At 34.5% G+C, this 21,198-nt stretch overlaps 1 long non-coding RNA gene and 2 other non-coding genes across 4 annotated transcripts in view; all 3 read left to right on the top strand.

Annotated features, from left to right (window-relative positions):
- The window catches only part of LOC149787458 (uncharacterized), a 68,390-nt gene that overhangs the window by 15,809 nt on the left and 31,383 nt on the right, over positions 1–21,198 (top strand). The gene's annotated exons all lie outside the window — the stretch shown is intronic.
- On the top strand, positions 13,497–13,569 carry Trnar-ucu (transfer RNA arginine (anticodon UCU)). The gene has a single exon. It is a non-coding gene; the product is annotated as a tRNA-Arg (tRNA).
- Positions 18,142–18,214, top strand: Trnar-ucu (transfer RNA arginine (anticodon UCU)). Its single transcript has one exon. It is a non-coding gene; the product is annotated as a tRNA-Arg (tRNA).

The raw sequence follows: 21,198 nt of genomic DNA, 5'->3' as shown, positions 1-21,198 counted from the left end.
ATAGCTACGGTTTCTGAATAGATTGTAAGTCATGTGGATTTCTGCATTAAAACAACGGTTTATGAATAAATAGTAAAATATCTGCATTAAAACAACGGTTTATGAATAAATAGTAAAATATCTGCATTAAAACAGCGGTTTTTGAATAGATCGTAAAATATCTGCACTAAAACAACGGTTTCTGAATAGACTGCAAAATCTTTCTGCATTAAAACAGTGGTTTCTGAATAGATCGTAAAATATCTGCACTAAAACAGCGGTTTCTGAATAGATCGTAAAATATCTGCACTAAAACAGCGTGTTCTGAACAGATCTAAAAATAACTTGCTATATTGTACTATGTAACCACGTTTATTTTTCTATTTTGTAAGTTAGAAACCATAAAAATCCTTTTACGAGTATAACTGTTGATATTAATTACGACGTAGATGATTAATTAACTAATTACGACCATAAAAATCACAATCTACGGAGAAGTATATGTTTCCAGAATTATCTCCCTTTGCTCAAGTCGAAAAAATAAGTAGCATGTGAGTCGGAATTTCTGACCCAAAAATTAAATAATTAAAAAATAGTTAATAAATATAATTTGAGGTAATTACTTGCTAAAGATGATAGTTTATCTCTCTAATGATATTGGAAATAATTTTTTGCTTATATTTCTTGGAAAGAGTGGATCTGGTTATATTTTCTGCGACGTATTTTACCACACGCGAGTTATTATCAAAGTATTTCGCAGCAGAATACATTGATTGAAACGTTTTCTCTTCACCGGTCTCTGCGTTGAGGGATTTAACTACCCTCTTTGCAACTGTTTTTTCATATTTACCAGTACTTTACCGTGCAGAGTTCTCGCTTTATGTAATATCCTGATGATTGGAGAAATTATTGTCGGTTTTCACACCGTTTGTGTGATCGATCACAAGACCATCTTTGATCACTCCGAAGAAACACTCGTATGTGAAACGATGACAGAAATACCTTTTCTTCCCAGCACCAAACATTAGATGACCGGTATTAATAACAGTACCAACTGATCTCTTCAACTTGCAATTTCTATTCATGCCATCACGATTTGATTCGTAGTTTGTTATTATAGGATGCTTCACAAACTCTCCGTTCCTTATAATAATATCATTTGTTTAAATTATAATTTGTCTGAAAACTTAGTTAGATAATCCTCCACGGATTTTATAGCGTTGTTACTGTCATTACTTTTTTATCATCATATCTTTTAAGCTCGCGATATTTTTTCCACCACAATTTGCACTTAACTATGTTTTTCTCGTACTCCGACACCACATCGCAGGCACGGTATTGGTTCTAAGCTTCCATGGTGAACGTTTTGCATGTGTGTGTGTGTGTGTGTGTGTGTGTGTGTGTGTACCAGCAAGATACTTACGCTCCTCTTCTGACAATCGTATACTCATTATTCCCTCTATGAAAACAAAGTCATATGGACAGCGTTCTTTTGCATACCAGGGCCCAGCAACGTGGAATGAATTGCACACTGAACTTAGACACAAAGACACAGTGATCACATTCAAGAGGGCTCTCAAAACTCACTTATTTCGACTGTAAGAACAAACTTAAAGACCTAATAATGTTTCCTATCTGAAATGATCTCAGCTTTTTAATAATTTTTTAATGTTTTTCTAGTTTCATGTAGTTTGTTTTTGTAATAATATTATTATATATCTTATCTTATAGGTGTTGTCTAATGTTGTAAAGCGCTTAGAGCTTCTAAAGATTAGGCGCAATACAAAGTCCTCATTATCATTTATATTTTCGTTTACCCCTTATCCATTTCAACTCATTCTTATTCTTCTTCATCTTGACTTCATGTTCTTTTCTGTACCACTTGTGCCTGCGTTGTCTTCATGGTATTAATTAATGACACTTTTTTGTAACAGTTGTTTTTTTTTTAAAATTAATCCTTTTAAAACCAATTTACTTCTTATTGATATTGTGTGTTATTTTTAATGTCTTTAACTTAAAAATTGAAATATATTCAACATGAAGATGAAATACGGTTAGATCAGTATTTTCTTTAATGACCACCCAGATGACACAATATAACGAATCAAGTGCTAATGCTGTTGTAGTAGTCTGATTCTCAGATTATACTTCCGATTTCTCATATTGACTCTTTGCCCCCTTTCAAGCTTTACTGATTGATCAAAGAAGTTATACCTTGCAAATTTGACTGCGCATTGTGAAAGATACCTCAAACTTCCTTCTGTTGTTAATTTATTACGGCCAACAGGGATTTGTTGGAAAGCTGACGATTTATTTTGTTTTTGAATTGTAAACTACAACGTGCCAACTTTTCAGGATCCCCTCTAATATTAAGAGAGGTAGAGTCGAAAGTGAAAGACAACTCTGTCCTCCCTCTCGAAATTGAAACTGATGTAATACTAGGTGAACTGCGAGGGAAAAAACCCTCAAAATCTAAGTAAGAAGCCATAGAATAGCAACAGTATGGGTTTTTCAAATGGAGCGGGCATGAGTTAGAATCCTAACCATACTTAAAGTAGGCGTCCATAAAATTCCAGCCTTTTTCTATACCATGGGTTTTTCTGCTGAAAACATATTACAGAGGTTGCGAAGCAGATCGGATATGCCCAAAATGCAACAAAAACCAGGGCATAATCTGAAAAAGTGCAAAAATCCACCAGTTCCCAAGACGGAAGCAATCATTATAAACAGCAAACAAATGTGGCCTTGGAAGAAGAAACAGTGTAAGAAATGCAAATATCGAGCTTCAAACATAATTTTGCAAAATCCAGCAATTAACAATTTCGGACAGCCCTTCAGTCCCACAGTTGAAGGGAAATATAACATCCATGCGCCAAGCATGGATATTGCTTCTGCGATTTTGGAAACAGAACCCAATACTATCAAAGCTCTAGAGTGGGAAACTTTAAGAGCTCAAAGAGAACCTCACCCAACAAAAAGTGGAAGAGGAAAACAAAAGCATATTAGTAACAAATAGATTATATATGCTCCAGAAAAAAATGGTGGAGGAAAAAGTTCCTCATCAGAGGAAAAAGAGGCCACGTCTGAGGATAAGGGGCTATTAACCTGATCGGTCTGAGGCTCTAACCTCAACCCCGTCTCCAAACAGAAGAAACGGGGAAAAAATCTATGTATGGGGAATCAACGGAATGCGAAAGGCAAAGCTCTCGAAAAAAAGAAGAAAAAAACCCACACTGAAGACATTAATTCCCGGTCTGAAAAAGGCAATTATCAATTACAAAAAGAAAAACGAAAAAATAATTAGTAAAGACGGACTCACTTCGGAATTCTACCACAGATTCCAAACTCAGTTGGCACCGATTCTGGAATCATTATATAGCAATATTGTTCTAGAGGGAGGGATGGCTAAAAGAATGAAAGAAGGAATAATTACACTAATTTATACAGGGAAGGGCAACAGAGAATAACTGAAAAACTGGAGACCTTTATCACTCATAAAAAATGACTACAAAATCCTTAGTCGTATATTATCTAACAGTGAAAACAAAAAATGGGAATGGGAAGAAAAATTACTGAAAGCCAGAGTTGCGGAGAAACAGGGAAAGCTATCCAAAATAATATTTTAATATAAAAACAGTAATGGGTTATATAAGCGAAACACGGCGAAGGGTGTCATGGTACTCTTTGATCAAGAAAAAGCATTTGACAGATTAGAACATAACTATATGCATAATGTATTGGAAAAATGAGACAACTTTCGAAACGGAACCGGAATCCTGTATAATGGAATAACCTCAAGAATACAGGTAAATGGACCTGTTACGGACGAATTTAAAATACAAGGATCATTAAGGCAGAGATGCACACTATTTATGATATTATATGCAACAGCAATTGAAATACTTGGTCACAAAAATGAGAAATAATCCAAACATTGAAGGCATACGTATCCCACGTTTAAGAGAAGAAATAAAAATGCTCCAACAAACAGATGATTGTACTAACTTTATTAAGGACTAAAGTTGCTCTAAACGTCGTCCGGATCGAAAATTAATCATGAGAAAACAGAGATCTTAAAAATAGTGTGAATTAATACTTCTATTCTTTGATAAAATCTCTGACGAGATCTCTATATGATATAAGGATCAGCAAATCCTTTGATTTGCTGCTGTTGGGATTCTTGCGTCAGAGCAACCTGCTGATCCGATGAGTCATTTAGCTTAGAAAACTGAACATAAAATTGTACTATTGTTTTCAGACCCTCGTGTGCGGCAAACTCGGATATAATTGTTGACAGAAGCAGATGATATACATTTTTTGGCAGAGACATTTACTAGTACAAGTTGAATATCACATTTCCAGTTATTATTGAACCCAGCAAATGCAGTTGCAAAGTTTTAGGCTGATTGCGATATCAGCAAGTTTCAGCATCGCCATATCTACTGTTTTATATTTATCTAATATTACGATATGAAAATGTTAATCAAAGAAACACAATTGCTATTGTATAAGATGAGCAAAATTATGTTTAGTGGACTTATACCAACGATTAGTGAGCAGGTGATATTCTACGTTCACCAGAAATACAACTGCTATGCTGACATAATGCTGGGAGTAATGATTAATCTTACAACTAAAGCTTTATTTGGGGTTAGAACGTAAGCAGGCTATACAATTAGAGTTTAAAAAATGAAGATGATACTGTATATGCTGAGATGTTTATCAAGGATTTTATTTATACGCTGTTATGTGAGGAATATCTGGATGCAATGCGAGTCTGTTATGTCAACCACATCCTATTTATAATTTGTACCAGGTCAACGACAGAGGTGTTATCTGAAATATCAGAACAAAGTAAGTTGTTTGTCGTATTAATAATAATGTGTATTTGCATTTTATGCTCAGGTACACAAACTAATCAAGTTTTATATTACTCACATCGTTTTTGTTTATTACGATTTTATGGACCTATCACAAGCGGATTAATTATTGACCACAGTAACGTTATTCGAACTGACAACCGACTTAAGAATCTTTATCTTGTTACAAAGAAAGAAAATATTTGTCGAGGCAGTGGAAAATTTAGTTCTAAAAAACCTGCTAAACCTGTGGTAGGAACAAACCTTAAAACTAATGAGGAAACAGCATTTTCATCAATATCAGCAGCAGCAAATCATTTTAATACACTACAAAATCCGCCTTCTCAAAAACAAGCCTAGGTAGAACTGTATTTCGATATAGACCACCTGCTGCTTAATATATGTGCCACGTCGTTGTTTGTCAAGCAGTAATTGACGTATTTGTTTAAAGTTTCCTTATCGTATTCGACTAGGATCGTGCCATATCGACTTCAGCATTGCACAGCAAGATCAAACAAAAGATTTCTCGTTCTACTTCACATCGTTGCTGTCACCGCGAACTAAGTTTCTTATATTCACCACATAACTCCAGTAAAACATCTATCAATTATCTTAATAATCAGCACAAAATTGCTGTTCAGAGATCAATTTTCAGAATGTTTCTGAGATCTTCTCTTGTCAAACAACAGTGGACCCATTTCATACCAGTATCCTGTCATATCGAACAATTATGCTTTGGTATTTCTCAAGTCCTGATACCTCATAAAATCTGTTAGTACCACAGCAGGATCATATTTAACAATAAAATGTACAGATTTTTGTTCTGTTTTATCACTGCTCATAAATAGTTTGACAGCGTCGAATAACAGATTCGTATTTAAGATTTTAGCTCTGACGATGATCCTTATTTCATCTAACATTTTATTGCAGTAATTAGACAAATGTCTTATGGATAAGATGTCCCAAACAACTTTGTTGTTCGCGAAAAGACTGTCAGATCTTTACTCTGATCTCTAACATGATACTGTAGAGTGCAAGCAATCCGAGTCAAGCAATCTGAGTGTGAATTACATCAGGAATCTACAAATCTAAAAACTGTTAACAGTTAAGATGCAGAGCATCAGGATTCGAAGAATTCCAAATTGGATATATAAACATATCTATTTCCTGTCGTCAAGGATAAATTTGCTGACGAACCAGGTATAAACCTCAAAACGAACAAGTTCATGCAGCAGCACATTTCCGGTACAATTTAAATTATCAACTTGCTAAAAAGTTTAAAACGTTTATTTTTACTATCTTTGAGCATCAGATAGTCTGAGAGACGTTAAAGCCGTTTCTGTATCGTGGACAGATAGAAGTTTATGGTGGTCCAAAATATGTAAAATTTGATTTTCTGCTTGTTAAGATGTTTAACCTGATTCAGAGTGCTTTGCACTCCACACGAAAACAACATTTGTTATCACTGTGCAGGCCAGTGAAATGCATGTCAGTCCTTTTGAAGTACAAAAAGGTTTACTGTGATCGGATCTCTAGCGATTAAAATATTTTGATTTCACTAGTTGGTATCCAACTATTAAAACTGTGACTATAACCTATCTATCTAAATAAACTTCGCTTACCTTTTCTTGTTATTACGCGCTCGATGACGAATATATCCTGCTATGTACGCTACAGCCCCTGTTCTTAGAAAATTCCAGTAATTTCTTCTCCTGCTAGATCTTTCAGCTTATCTGTAGCAGGTATTGTTATTAAAATTTAAACCACAACAAATACTTTCTCTGACCAGTTTGGAGTAAACCCTCCTTCGAATATTTTCTTCACTAACTAAATTCTAACTCCATCTCTGTTGTTAAACGTGTGTCTTCGGTATATATTTTCATTCACCAGTATTGGATTTTTAACTGCTTCGTTGGGCGACACTCCAAGTGTTTTATGTTTAGTGTTACTGTAATCCAATACCATCTTTAGAAGACCATTAACATAAATGTTAGTGTTTTTAGCTGTGAGATGCTTATAGATCGTTTATTTTAACGTGCGAGTAAATCTCTCGACAAGAACACTTTTACTTTCATTTCATGTGACGTACTTGATCATATTATTTTGTTCTAGAAACTGCTAGAATTGCTTATTAAAACACTCCTCTCCGTGATCAGTCCAAATTTTGTTTGGTTTTCTTTATGTGTTGATAATAATATCTCTTAACGCGTTAGTTAAAGTTTTCTTGTTTTATCTGCAACAGGTACACTAAACGCGTATTTCCTAAAAATATCAACTACATTCATCAGGTACCTTTTGTTGTCGTTTTACTGTACAATGTTTGACATATCAGCAAGATCTGTCGCCCAAATGTCATCAGCTCGTTGGAAACAACCTTAAATCGGTGACACTTTTCGGGGGAAATTGTGTAGTACATGTGAAAGTACATCACCGAAACGGGGCTGAGGCGTCTGCATCTTACTCAGTCCAAGTTTATATTTTGTTCCTATAGTATATTGAACTAGTTTACGTTAATTCGCTATTGTATTCCATTCAGTTTCATCTCTCGAAGCTTATCAAGTATAACGTGGTCACAACCAGGTTTAACGTTTTCGTTGTCACGGTAACATATGCCATGATGCATTGCAACTGCATAAACCTAATTATAAGGTTCTTGTCCCGGAACTGAGTTGTAATTTTCATCAAGTTGTTTATCGAGTGGGTTCTACGGACCTGTGTACTTGTGAAATGGCAATGTCCACCCATTGCTGGGTTTGAGCAATTTGCCAATTAACTTGTGCATATCTAAGCCCGACCCGATTACAGCTCGCTGATTACAACACTGAGAGTAAGTTATCATTTTGTCCTGCTCTATTCATAGATCGTAGTCAACTGAACATTTTCATGAAATGCTCTGCGTTTTTATTATTATTTAATGTTCGACTAAAGTACCATTAATAATTATTTGCGTTCTATGATCTCCAGGTAGTGAGTCACTCAGTTTAGCTTGTTTAAGAAATACACTTTTTCTGCCACAAGTAGCACAAACACTTTTCAGCACCAGTCTGTTATTTTTAGGTGGTTTTTTTTCGTAGTTTCATCTGTATTTTCCGTTTTACTTCTGCACTTGGGTCAATATGTAGTCATTTTTTATATTTTCTTATTCGAAAAAAATATAATAGCTATATTATCGTTTACTGCACTAGGTCGCTGAGTAAATTGTACTATACATTCATGTTGCCAACGCTGAGGGTCCATATCAAGGTTTGACCATGTTTCAGATATACACAGTTGATGATTTAATGGGACTGTAATATATAATGTCTGTTGATCCACTATCGAGTCGCAAAAGAGTTGTATAATTTTGTACTAAACCGAAAACGGAGATCCAAGTAGCTGATGTTGATTCGCTAAACCCAGAAAGTGTCAAGGAAGCAAGAGCGATAAATATTGCTCGAATGAAAACATTAACTTTAGATTCACCCGGTTTAAATGAGAACAGTGACAAACTTTGTTATAGTCGCAGGAATGAGAGGCCCTCAACTAAAATTCAGAGACAGAGACTTTATACTGTAATTAATAAATATACTCCATTAAGTGCATATGGGGAACAGCGATTAAAAGTTAAAAGTTGTTGATAAATACGTTGATTGATCTAAATAAAGAAAATCTTTTGACGATCTATAAATCTAACCTTGTTAAAACGAAATTTCATGACAGCAAAAACTGAGAGCAAGAGCGACTAAAAACAGTTTAAGATGAGCTTGACAAACTAGCTGAAACAAAGAAACACAAGTTTTTAAATCGTAAACTCAAAGACACATTTGCTAAACGTCGAATATTTCGTGTACTAAGGTATGGACCACTATGATAAAAGACGTTGTTAGAAATGGTAGATAATAGTACTGATGCTAACCTGTTTACAACATCATGTATATTTCTAATAGACTATCTAACTGGTATTATAAAAAACAGTATAACGTATATCACATTAATACTGCCCTAACGCAATACCAGAAACTGAGTATAGGATTGAGTTATATGATAATGTTGAACGAGATATATTTTATCAGGAGCTTGTCGATATTACAACTGTAAAACCTAGTATTGATGACGATTATGACGCGTATCATAGTTCTAAAACAATTGCATTAAAGAAAGGAAGCTGGAAAGTTACTAACAAAACTCAAATACAAAAATATCAAAGAGTTGATTGCCAGATATCTAAACGTACCCGTCAATAACATAAAAATAGAATACGCAGATATTGGCGGTCTTTTGAGTTTTGCAACAGCATATGCAATTCTCAGGCAATATCTAGTGTTTTGAAAATTTAAAACTGAGACAGTAATGTTTCGTTGTTAGTTATGTCGACGAATCAGAAAATATTTATCATGATAGAGTCAACGATATTACTGAAATACGAACAAATTTTGATCCTCCATTTATTTTCATCTTTAGATCGTAAAGTTTTAAGAGATAGTAAACATAATCATATCTCATCTGAAGTATATATTAAGTACATAGATTTTCTTGCTGGTCCTCTTAATAGTAAATTATGTACTCTGGTTGATAAAGCTGGTACTGAAAATACCTTTACTACGTTAATTTACATAATTACTGAAACAGTTTCATAACAACAAAAAAAAAGCAATTATTGATTTTTATCTTATCTCATCATGTCTCTCAGACAACGACAGGGATGACCTGATCAAATACTACAACGGCTATCAGAAAAAGAACTTTACTGCGTCAGACGTTCCAGAAACTATTACAGCAAAATAAAAGGCGTACTAAAATATATTCCACTGATATACCTACAACATCGGGATTAGCATCAAAATGAGGGACAGCAAATCCATTACTACTGATAGTGTCAGGGGCAGGTGTTGTAATATCAGCAATAAAAAAATTCGAAACAAAAATATGAGAACAAAAATACGTTTTGTAAAATAGCAATAGCGACCAACAACGAAATTCTTAAACAACTTCGAACTTATCTCAGAGGTGAGAAGTTTGTTATGTTAGATCTGAAACACGAGCTGTGTATCAAAGACGATTTGTTTGTTGATATGATACCGAACAGAGCTGTGAAATACGTAAAACGATATTCAGAAAATTTTGTGTGAAATATGAAATATGGAAGTAATAATAGTAGAGGGTACTTCATTAAAGATGAAGAAAATTCTTTTCCGAGGTAAGAATGTGACGATTATGCTTGACAAATTACAGCACATATTTCAAAAGCAAAAACAAGATAAAGTTGTCCCTGGTTCGAGCAGATAATTCAGAGTATTTTAGTAAGATTGTTTTGATCACATACTTACTTATGATCATATTGATAATACTTACAATCCGATATCACAAGACAAATACACAAAGATCACAGTCGATGACGAACCAAAAATGTGTTATGTCGGTATATGAATAGTCTCACATGGAAATTTTATCAAGATGTAAGCACCTTGCTCCTCATCAGTGGTAAGATTAATTTGCATTTGTTTTGTCATGACTATGAGAGTTATATGATAGTAGATAATAAAGCTGTGACTTTAAAAACATCTTGACAACTGACTGTGTAAAAGTTTGTGTGAAATACAAAACTTCGCATTGGTGGATATATAGAGGATTGTTTCTGAGCCAAACCTAATTTTGTTCTACGACGATGATGATTTCAACGGTGATTCAATGCTGGAAAACGACTAAGAAATAGATTTTGTTTCCTCAACAAAGTTGTTTTCGTATTTGTTTAGAGTAAGACTGGGGATTATGAGTGGGTGGGGTAAATTCATGATGTTAGCTAGGTACAAAAATAGGGTTTGTCATAATAAAAAAAGCCTTTTATATCCACTACAGAGTCCTACGTTTCTGGATGAAACATCTTAATCTAGTCTTTGGAATGAAATTGTATGTGAATTGTGTTTGCATTCTCTAAAATCTGTATGTACTAGACGACGAACAAACGTTTGAAATGTCCTACGAAAGGGTCTATTTTTTGTCTATATTTAAGTGGACGTAAAGTTTTGAAATTTCCTGACGAGTATGTTACTACAAGTATTTTTTTCCTAAAACAAAATGCAAAATTCTTAGTGTATTACCAATTTCCTAAAGAGCTTATATTGACATATTTCGTAACTTTGATAGAAAAGATTAGATTGAGCTTATCTTACATAATTCATTAGGGATATATATATATATATATATATATATATATATATATATATATATATATATATATATATATATATATATATATATATATATATATATATATGGCAACAGAAACTCTAAACTGCATTTTAATAATGTTGTTAATTTAAGATTAATGGTCTTTTCATATTTGGACTAAAACGGTATTTCTGCCAGTACAATTCCTGCTAGAATATCGGGCTTAAGCAAGACAAACATGACCGGCATAGTTTCTCACGTTTGAATCAGCCTTTGGTTCCACGATCGATCTGTTTCAACGCATGTTTATGATAATGAGATCGTTTCAGTATGGACTTACTTGACATACAAATATTTTATGGCATTCGCCATACTGTCCAGTCAAAATCTTGAGAAACGATTTATTTTCGGTCGTCAAATTTAAAAATAAAAAAAAATCTTTGAAAAACACTTCATTGGAGAAGCAAACAATATTAATCAACTAAAGCAGGTGATGACACTCACCTGGCTAGTATTTCAATCCCGTTCTGCTTGACAGTGGATGAAATTGGACGAATATGGAAATGTACGGTTGTCTCCGATCTAATATCTCACCATCTTAGAAATAAATTCTATCAATATTTGATCTTTTTTTTTTTCCATCTTTTATTTTTCCCACTAACTTGCGATGCTCCCAGCTTTCAAAAAAATACTATCTGTCCATTTCAGAACTTCACTATCTTCCCATTAGTACCTTATACTCTTGTTTGTATTATTTGATAATGCGAAAGTGTATCTCGCTTGAAGATAAATGAAAATATTTTTATTTTGTACAGATTCAATCATAGTACTTAATGGATGTTGAAGGACAACGAGAAAACAATTCTAACTTCTTAAGGGTTTTTTTATTATTGATTTAGACTGTTGCTTTTCTATTAATGTTCATTATATTTTTCAAAATGCACAAATGTCAACCACGCTTGAACAGACAGGCGCACGTACGAGTCTCCTTGATGATTATTTTAATTTTATTTCCTTGAGTGGTTGGAAATTTTAGAGTATACAATTTGGAGAAATATTGATGTTAGACACACTATGCATGTATAGGATATTTGTGGCTCTCACCTATCTGTCTGTCTGTCTGAAGTCTGTCTTCTTTCATCTGGTGCATGGGTATGTATATCATCGAATGAATGTGTGTTCGCATACGTATATTACATAAATATACTTCTGGTTAAAAACGAGTATAAAATGATGCTAAGATAGAAAGAGTGACTGATAGATAAAGACAACAAATATGAATAGTTGTGAATATCCATTTATTATTGACTTGTAGAGTATGTTCTTACAAGCAGTCTCTTTTTAAATCATACTCTTTACAATTTTACATCCTGTCACGTGGATCAATATTGATTTAAAAGGCGAACCAAAGTAATATGACGGAATCTGTGAAATAATTGGATCTTTAAAACTTACATATGTGTTGCAAGGAAAGTTAAACAGAATTAAACTAATTTTATGAAGGTTGTTCTAGATGAATTTGCTGGTGGCAGTCAGAAATGTTGTCTAAAGACCCCAGCAAATTTGAGAGTTATTACGTGTCAGCATAAGCAAAGAAACATCATGCTGAAAGTTATTGCATGTACAGTCCGATATTTGATGTTTTAAAAGTCAAAAAGAAAATGAAACAACAAAAAATGTCATTAGGCATTTTATTTAATCTGAATATTGTACGATATTTACACGCAAATATGAATAAATATTCTGTCTGCATTAATTAAACTCAATAATGGTTACGATAGCTAATGTAATTATTGCTTTGTTAAGTTTCTCTGAATACATTAAAATACCGTGTACCATTTTGTAAAAAGAAACTTTTCTAGTTTAAAATATTCAGCATTACACATCAACTGACGTATCGAATTCGTGTTATAATTTTCTTATCGAACTTGTGTTCTAACTTTCTTAACACGTGCTATAAACGAACTATTAGCCTTGCGAAAATAACTGAGAAAGAAGGATATATCAACATACGAAAAATGCAAATTGTTGAGATTGTTTTATTTAAAGTTATATAACCAAAAATGTGCAATAAATGTTTAAAACTGGAGAGCAGAGTGAAATGTTCCAACAAATGTATCTGAAATTATGGATAATGAATTTATATTATCAGATATGGACAGTGTATTTAATTTAATTATTTGATATCATTAAGTATGGAAAGTAAATATTATTTAATTATCTGATATAATGTAAGTATAGACAGTGAATTTAATTGTCTGATTTAATGTCTATAATTATTCTCCTAGTATAAACAAAAGATGTTTGGCATATATAATTGATTCATTGGTTTAACCATAATGATCTGTAGTACAGCTAAGATACCTTCCTTTGTTGACAATGTTCCGCTAACCAATTTAATTTTGACATGAAATCCAGAACATCATCTGATACGTATTAATGAGAAATTAACAAGTGCATGATGTCACGAAGGTTATTATGTGTTGTATGACACAAATCATTAACTGTGTAGTCCCTGTAGCGCAGTGGATAGCGCGCTGGACTTCTAATCCAGAGGTCGCGGGTTCGAGTCCCGCCAGGGATGTATTATTTTGCATATGTCAACATAGATGAGAGTAATGGTGTTCGGTGATATAGAAATGCCAGTATAATAAACTTCCTAACTCAGTATTGTCCGTCGTCATCTGATTGTCAGAGATGAGTTTATTAGTTTAAACGATCACAGACATTCTGTGCTTTCATTTATTACCTTTGAACCTACATTTGCTAATAATATCTGAATTATATTAGCCAATAGATTTCCAGCCAGTGGAATATATTAACGGGGGCATAAGCTGGATATATATGCTTTTCACCCTATCCTCTTTACGTCCTTTATTTTATTGAAACTATTTCAACTTGGGGTTTTTTTTGGTGCTTTTCTTTCCTAAGGGTAATACGCTATTTCTTGTATGAGATTTTTCATGGCCATGATAGAGAATCCTACGCGATCAAAAAGCATCCCAAACATATTGCATTTTCATTTTTAGAGTTCTCCAGAATCAGTGAAGAGGAATCTGTAACTTGTTTTTAAGTTGTATAGCAAAACATTGATACAGCGTGTACAACGTCTAATCCTTATCCCAATTCCCTTCCTTAACTTGTGCTGAAAGCTTCAAAGTTTCTAAATGTATAAGATGACCTCTTATGTACAGATAAGTCGAATTTGAAATCAGAAGATTTATCTGTTCCAGAATGTTTGTCTTCAAATAAAGTTTTGCCCTCGGTTGAAATTTCTCTAGCGGAGTAACATGACACTTGCCTCGCCAAATTTGACAGGTTTGCACACACACACACAAACACACACACACACAACACTTAATATTTATATGCATATTTGACAGAGCTATAACCTTTGATGTCGCTTTTATGAGGTTATATGCATTTTAATTACAACTTTTGGCTATTTTTTCAGTCAATTAATTTTTGAACAACAATTCACCAAATTCACTTTATTTAGAACATAATATCACACTATTTACACTTTTAGTCAGTAGCTATCCTGACCCTAAACAACGTCATATTTTAAAGAAGTATTATTTTTATATAACTCATCCTTGTTTATATTCAAGACGTCTTCACATTCTTCTCTGTACCCATGTAACACTGGCGCCTGTGTTATCTTACAGCGTACGACCATGAGTTTAAAAGTTATGACACTTTTTTTTAACAGTTGTCTGGGTTTTTTAATTACTTCTTTTAAAACCAATTCACTTCATATAGATATTTTGTGTTATTGTTAATGTGTTTAACTTATAAATTGAAATATAATCAACATGAACATGAAATACGGTTAGATTAGTATTTTTTTAATGGCCACCCAGATGACACAATATAACGAATCAAGTGAGAATGCTGCTGTAGTAGTTTGATTCTCAGATTATACTTCCGATTTCTCATATTGACTCTTTGCCCCCTTTCAAGCTTTACTGATTGATCAAAGAAGTTATACCTTGCAAATGTGCCTGTGCATTGCCCACTGTGAAAGATAGCTCAGCTTCCTTCTTTTGCTAATCTATCACGGCCCGTGTGAATATGCCGTCAAGCTGACGATATATTTTGATTTTGTTTTCAATTATAAGAAGAAAATAATGTTAACTCAACAGCAATGTTACTTTACATTCTGCGGAAATCAGACCTGTTTTAGAAGCTAATTACAGTAGTTCTGAAGAAACTTTTTTTATATCAAGTTTCTTTTCAGATTTGTCAGGAAAGGTTTTTAAAATTATAGTTCACATGATACAGGTGTCTGAGTGAAATAGTTGTATACAAATACATGTTACGCGATTAAGTTTAATCGCTCTGATATTGTGAATATTAAAAGTAGGTCCATCTTGTTCATCATATATATTGTCCAAGTAGCACAGTGACTTGTGCGATGGATTCCCAGCCCAAAAACACCAGGCAACGCGCATGAAAGATGTGTCGGTCCAAACATTCTGATTACTGGTATGGTGTACAAGGGTTCACCTTTATTGTACCTCAATGCCTCCAAAACGTAGTCCCCATGCCATTATTGTACCTCAGTGTCTCCCAAAACGTACTCCCCATGCCATTATTGTACCTCAGTGTCTCCCAAAACGTACTCCCCATGCCATTATTGTATCTCAATGTCTCCCAAAACGTACTCCCCATGCCATTATTGTACCTCAATGTCTCCCAAAACGTACTCCCCATGCCATTATTGTACCTCAGTGTCTCCCAAAACGTAATCCCCATGCCATTATTGTACCTCAGTGTCTCCAAAAACGTACTCCCCATGCTCCCCTACACAGGTTATCAGTCTGATTATCCAACTGTTCGATCCCATTTTGTGCTCACTGTGGTAGCTTGTTCATACACTGGAAAACTGCACTTCCCATGGCATGGCAGCTTTTAAATCGTTTACCCCATAGCGAAATTTTTATAACGGGGTTCAGCGAAAAAAATCACACCCCATAGCGAAATTTTTATAACGGGGTTCAGCGAAAAAATCACATGGAACGAAATCAATACTGTATGGAGGATATTGTGAAGTTTGGATTTGGAGCTTGGTCAGGAAAAACTCTGGAGTAGACATAAAATGCGGGCATCCGTGTACAGACGGGTTGATAGGTAGTGTTTCAAAATTCTGATAACACTTAGGAGGACTAAATATGTCCATTAACACTAACAAAGTCTAACGCATGTACGTGGACGACAGAGATTTTTGCATAGAATAATAATGCGTGTAAAACGCTATTGAGTTTTCAGATCACGTTGAGCGATTTGTGTTCTTTGGTCGTTTTCTCCGATCCAAACTTTAATTTTTGCTTGAATGGGGTTTAAAATCTTTGTTTCATTCCGTGTGGCAATCTCATTTAAACGTATTTGGTCCCTCTTTTTATATCTGGCGAGTAGCTGTTTGGCGATTTCAACCCAAGTCTGTTTTATCAGCTCTTGACAAATGAGGCACCAGTCCTACCATAAACATTTCTGATCTTCATATTATTCATCATTATATTAAAATCAGGTGACAAATGAATGCATATTATAGTAAAAAAATCTTCCACTGCGCATCGAGCATCTACATCAGTTCCGTCCTTCAAATCAGCCACTTCCTGCTCAATAATCGCAGACAATGGTCTTCTAGAAAGAGGGACTTCTTCCACAGACTCACGACCAACTTTAAAACGTTATCATCATATCAAAACTGCAGGATGTGACAGAAAATTACATACGTGCAGTTTGCCCAAGTTGGTCATAATATCAATGACACAGTACCCTAAGAGCGCCAGGAATTTACAGTGTGCTTTTTGCTCTATGGCAAATCTGTCCTGCTTCACGGACAATGTTTAGGTTCCTGTCATGTGCCTATGTTACGTCACGTGCCTACATGTGCAGTGTCCGTCTTGATGCATGTGCAACTGCAGATCTCTAGATAGAACGTTATCTTGTTCATCGATCATCGATCGACGTGAAATTTATTGACAGGTTTGAAAGACCGAGCAATTAATACCAACTCTTCAGAAATTCTGTAATAATCATTGTATGGAAACACAGATTATCGCATTTAATAATGATATGTGCTGATAATGCTGATTTGTCTGTCAGTTGAAATAATATTATAGGCATGTTGAGTTCTAAAAAAAATTGAATATATTGCCGTGTGTGTGTGTGTGTGTGTGTGTGTGTGTTACAAGGCTCCTAAATAGCCTATATTTGCATATTTCATAGATTTGACAGAAAACATTAGATTGAGCTGATCATACATAAATCCAAGAGGGGTGTAAACCCTATATATTTGACCATCGTAAGTCCATTTTAATAATATGTTAATTTAAGATTAATGGTCATTACATATTTGGAATAGAAAGATATGTCTGCCTCTACAATTCCTGGTAGAAAATCGGACTTAAATAAGCAAGACAGTCAAGACCGACATCGTATCTCACGTTTGAATCACAGTCTTGGGTTCGACTATCGATCTGTTCCAATGCATGCTTTTGATGAGATCATTTCTGTATGAACTTACTTGGCATAAAAAATGTATATGGCATTCGCCATGCTGTCAAATTAAAATCTAAGGAAATGATTTATCTTCGGTCGTCAAAAATATTTAATGAAATCTTTGAACAACACTTCATTGAAGAAACAAACAATATTAATCAACTACAGCAGATGATGACACTCACCTGGCTAGTATTTCAATCCCGCTATGCTTGACTGTGGATGAAATTGGATGAATATGGAATGTAGGGTATATATATATATATATATATATATATATATATATATATATATATATATATATATATATATATATATATATATATATAAGGTAGAGTTTGGTTTTTCTCAGTTTTTTAAAACTCCATTATTACAATTTTCTTACAATTTTTTTTCAACAACCAATTTTGTTCACATTTGACCTTTTTCTCCTATGGAATCAAATCAGCTTTAATACTAATTGTCTGGAATTTTAACAGAGCATTTTTTTACACTTAAACAACAATGATTTTAATCTAATTTTGACATAGAAAGCCATCATCTGATACCTATTATTTAGAAATGAAACAATTGCATGATGTCACGAAGTCATTCGTAATGTCATAGATTATTATTACGCGTTGTATGACACAAATCGTAGAATTGTGTTGTCCATGTAGCGCAGTGGATAGCGCGCTGGACTTCTAATCCAGAGGTCGCGGGTTCGAGTCCCGCCAGAGATGAGTTATTTTGCACATATCATTCTTTTTGGTCCTTAGCTATTCATTTTAGTTCATCGTTATCTGATGCACTGAAATGCATTTAAATGTTCCTCGCTCTTAGCCAAATTGATAAAAGGCATTTTCTCTAATCATTTGTTACCACTGAACCGGCATTAGCTAATAAAACCCTCAGTTATGTTAACCAATAGAATTTGAACCTGTGGGTGTATCAACGAGGTACAACCACTCTCTCTCTCTCTCTCTCTCTCTCTCTCTATATATATATATATATATATATATATAGAGAGAGAGAGAGAGAGAGAGAGAGAGAGAGAGAGAGAAAGAGAAAAGATATCCTTATCCCTAAACACTTGAGAACATTTTAATTTCTAATGGTCCTAGATCGTCAGAAGGCTTCGCAATAATCGACCTAACTACTGCTCCAAATACCCGTTGAGTTAGTAAGCATGATTGAAGCAAAAGCTACACTAATCCGGTAGAGTTGCGTATTAGGTCTGTATATTTAAGATATATCCGCACGCTTTGAAACTGGCATAAAATTTTGACCTTTTGTGACAATGAATTCGGGGCCTGATCGTGCTGCACGTGCAGCACTGGGAGCTGATTCAAATTCCAATGACATCATTGGGTTAGCTAACAATATGCAGAGCATGTCGAGTCACATAGATAGAATGGCAGGAGTCTCTCGTAGCTTTGGAAAGGTATGTACCGTGGTGATTGATGCAAAAAATGTGAAGAAGATAAAGTCAAGTGATATTATTGGAAGTGTAGAAGAATTAACCGGGGATATGTAGGTCCATGCAGTTGTACCTAAAGGTGGAAAATTGGATAAGGTCATTCTGCCAAAGAAGGAAGTAGCATATAATATCTTGTTTGGTGTGGGATCTGGAGTTGTAGCGTAGCTTTAACAATTTTTCAGTCAAATCGCTACGATTTCTGCAGTGTGACAGTTTATAGTGATGCCTTGCACCGGTGCATCATGCCACAGACATGTAGCACGATGTCCCACCCAGTCACATTATCCTGACACCAGGCCGACTAGTTCTAACACTACCATCTTAACTAACACTACCATCTTAATGCTGAGCGCCAGGCGAGGGAGCTGTTAGTACCATTTTTGTAAGTCTTTGGTATGACTCGGCCGGGGATCGAACCCACGACCTACCGCATCCAAGACGGACGCTCTAACCACCAGGCCACCGGAGCGGTCTATCTTGTGTGGAATTGATATTTGAATTGATCACTTTGATTGTTCTTTCTTATATTCAGACACTATTATTGTGTCTATACATCATTTACCAGCAAACATCACCGATGATGAGATAAATATGAAGCTAAGAGAATATGGAGTAGAACTCGTATATCCCATTCAACGCAGATACTATCCTGGGATTAATATGGCTGATGGGACCCGTTAAGTAAAATGTAAATTTCCACAGCAGGTAAAACCCTTGCCGTACAGTCTGAAATTTCAGTCTGTCAATGGTCAGCAATACTTTAGAGTATTACACCAAGCAGCAGAGAGGGTGAACAGACCACTTGCTAGAAGGTCCATTTTTTTTACAAATAAAGCTTCCTACGAAAAATGAAAATTAAAGGTAAATAACGTCAAACCGAAACCTCCAACTAAAACCAAGAGTTTTTCGAATTGGGTTAGTTTTTTGTTATTTTATTTTTGTCGTTCATGTTTTCCAAAATTTTGTTTACCCACCTTGACACTTATTTGTGGGCGCACCCTCTCTGCTGAGGTAAATGTGTGATTAATTAAATCACTATGATATCAATAATGAAATTTTACACTAGTAGACTAGCTCGAGAAAGATTAGAAGCAATTAGAAGATATCTCCCTGTTCGTGATGCTCTCAAACAAAATCTGCAGGAACGTCAAGAAGCACAAGTTAAATATGCATAAGATAAAGGAATTTTGTTTAAACCTGTTACAAAAGTTACTGAGAGAGTTGCAGAAGCTACTGAAGGTCTTCTTCCAGCGTTAAAACAAACCACTGAGCAAACTGAAAAGATAGCAGGAAGAACCAAACAGACAAAACAGATTTTAAGAGATCTTTTAGCTGGAATAGCTGCTGCTCAATCTTCACAACCTCCTCCTGTTCCTCAACTTGAAGAAAACTTGAAGGTGCTGTTAGAGACGAACCAGAACTTAAACCAGAAACGAACAAAGAGAAGAAAGAAAGAGTTGAAATACTTGATAACTTTACTCCAGAAGGTATTAAAAATACAAGAGATTAAATAATTATATAACAGTTTTGTGGATGGTTATGCAGAACGAGATAGATAGTTAAAACCTAAAGGTGTATCTTTTGATCAATGGAGTAAATGGGTGTTTCGTGTACATGATGAAAATAATCAAGCACGAGGTGAAAAATTTGCTGAATAGTTACAACAATCAAATGAATATATTGATATTAGGCAATTACAAGAAATTCAAAAACAAGTATTAACTTCTAAGCCATGAATTCCGCAATTACCACGGCAACTTCCTCCTCAACCACAATCTCCTCAATTACCACAGCATCCTCATAAACCACAGAAACTTCCTCCTCAAGCACAACTTCCTCAATCACAATCTCCTCAATCACGAAAAAAACCTTTCTAAAGATGAAATTGAAACTGCTATTATAAGTAGATTTACAACTGATAGTTTACAAACTCTCAGGGACGCGGATGATCTTGGGACAAAGGATATTGTTGCAAAATATCATGAAAGAGGTAAATATTTAAAACCTGTATAACATACAGCTTTTTCAGAAAGAGAATGGATTAGAGACGTCTTTGTCCTCGAATTGGTTATAAATATTTAAAAAATAGAGATTTTGTTCCAATATATGCAGGTAGAATACATGAATGAAAACAAGAATTACAGCAAGAAGTAGGAAAAGGAAGTGTTTTAGTGAATTGTTTCAAGAAATTCCGAAAGCAGAAAGTGGTTTAGGAACTTGCTCTCACAGTGTTTTTGTCGATGTTAA

The sequence above is a fragment of the Sinohyriopsis cumingii genome, chromosome 11 (assembly GCF_028554795.1).
Source record: "Sinohyriopsis cumingii isolate HCF-2022 chromosome 11, ASM2855479v2, whole genome shotgun sequence".
NCBI lineage: Eukaryota > Metazoa > Mollusca > Bivalvia > Unionida > Unionidae > Sinohyriopsis > Sinohyriopsis cumingii.
The sequence above is the reverse complement of the archived record's forward strand: the minus strand, read 5'-3'. Positions and strand labels throughout refer to the sequence as shown.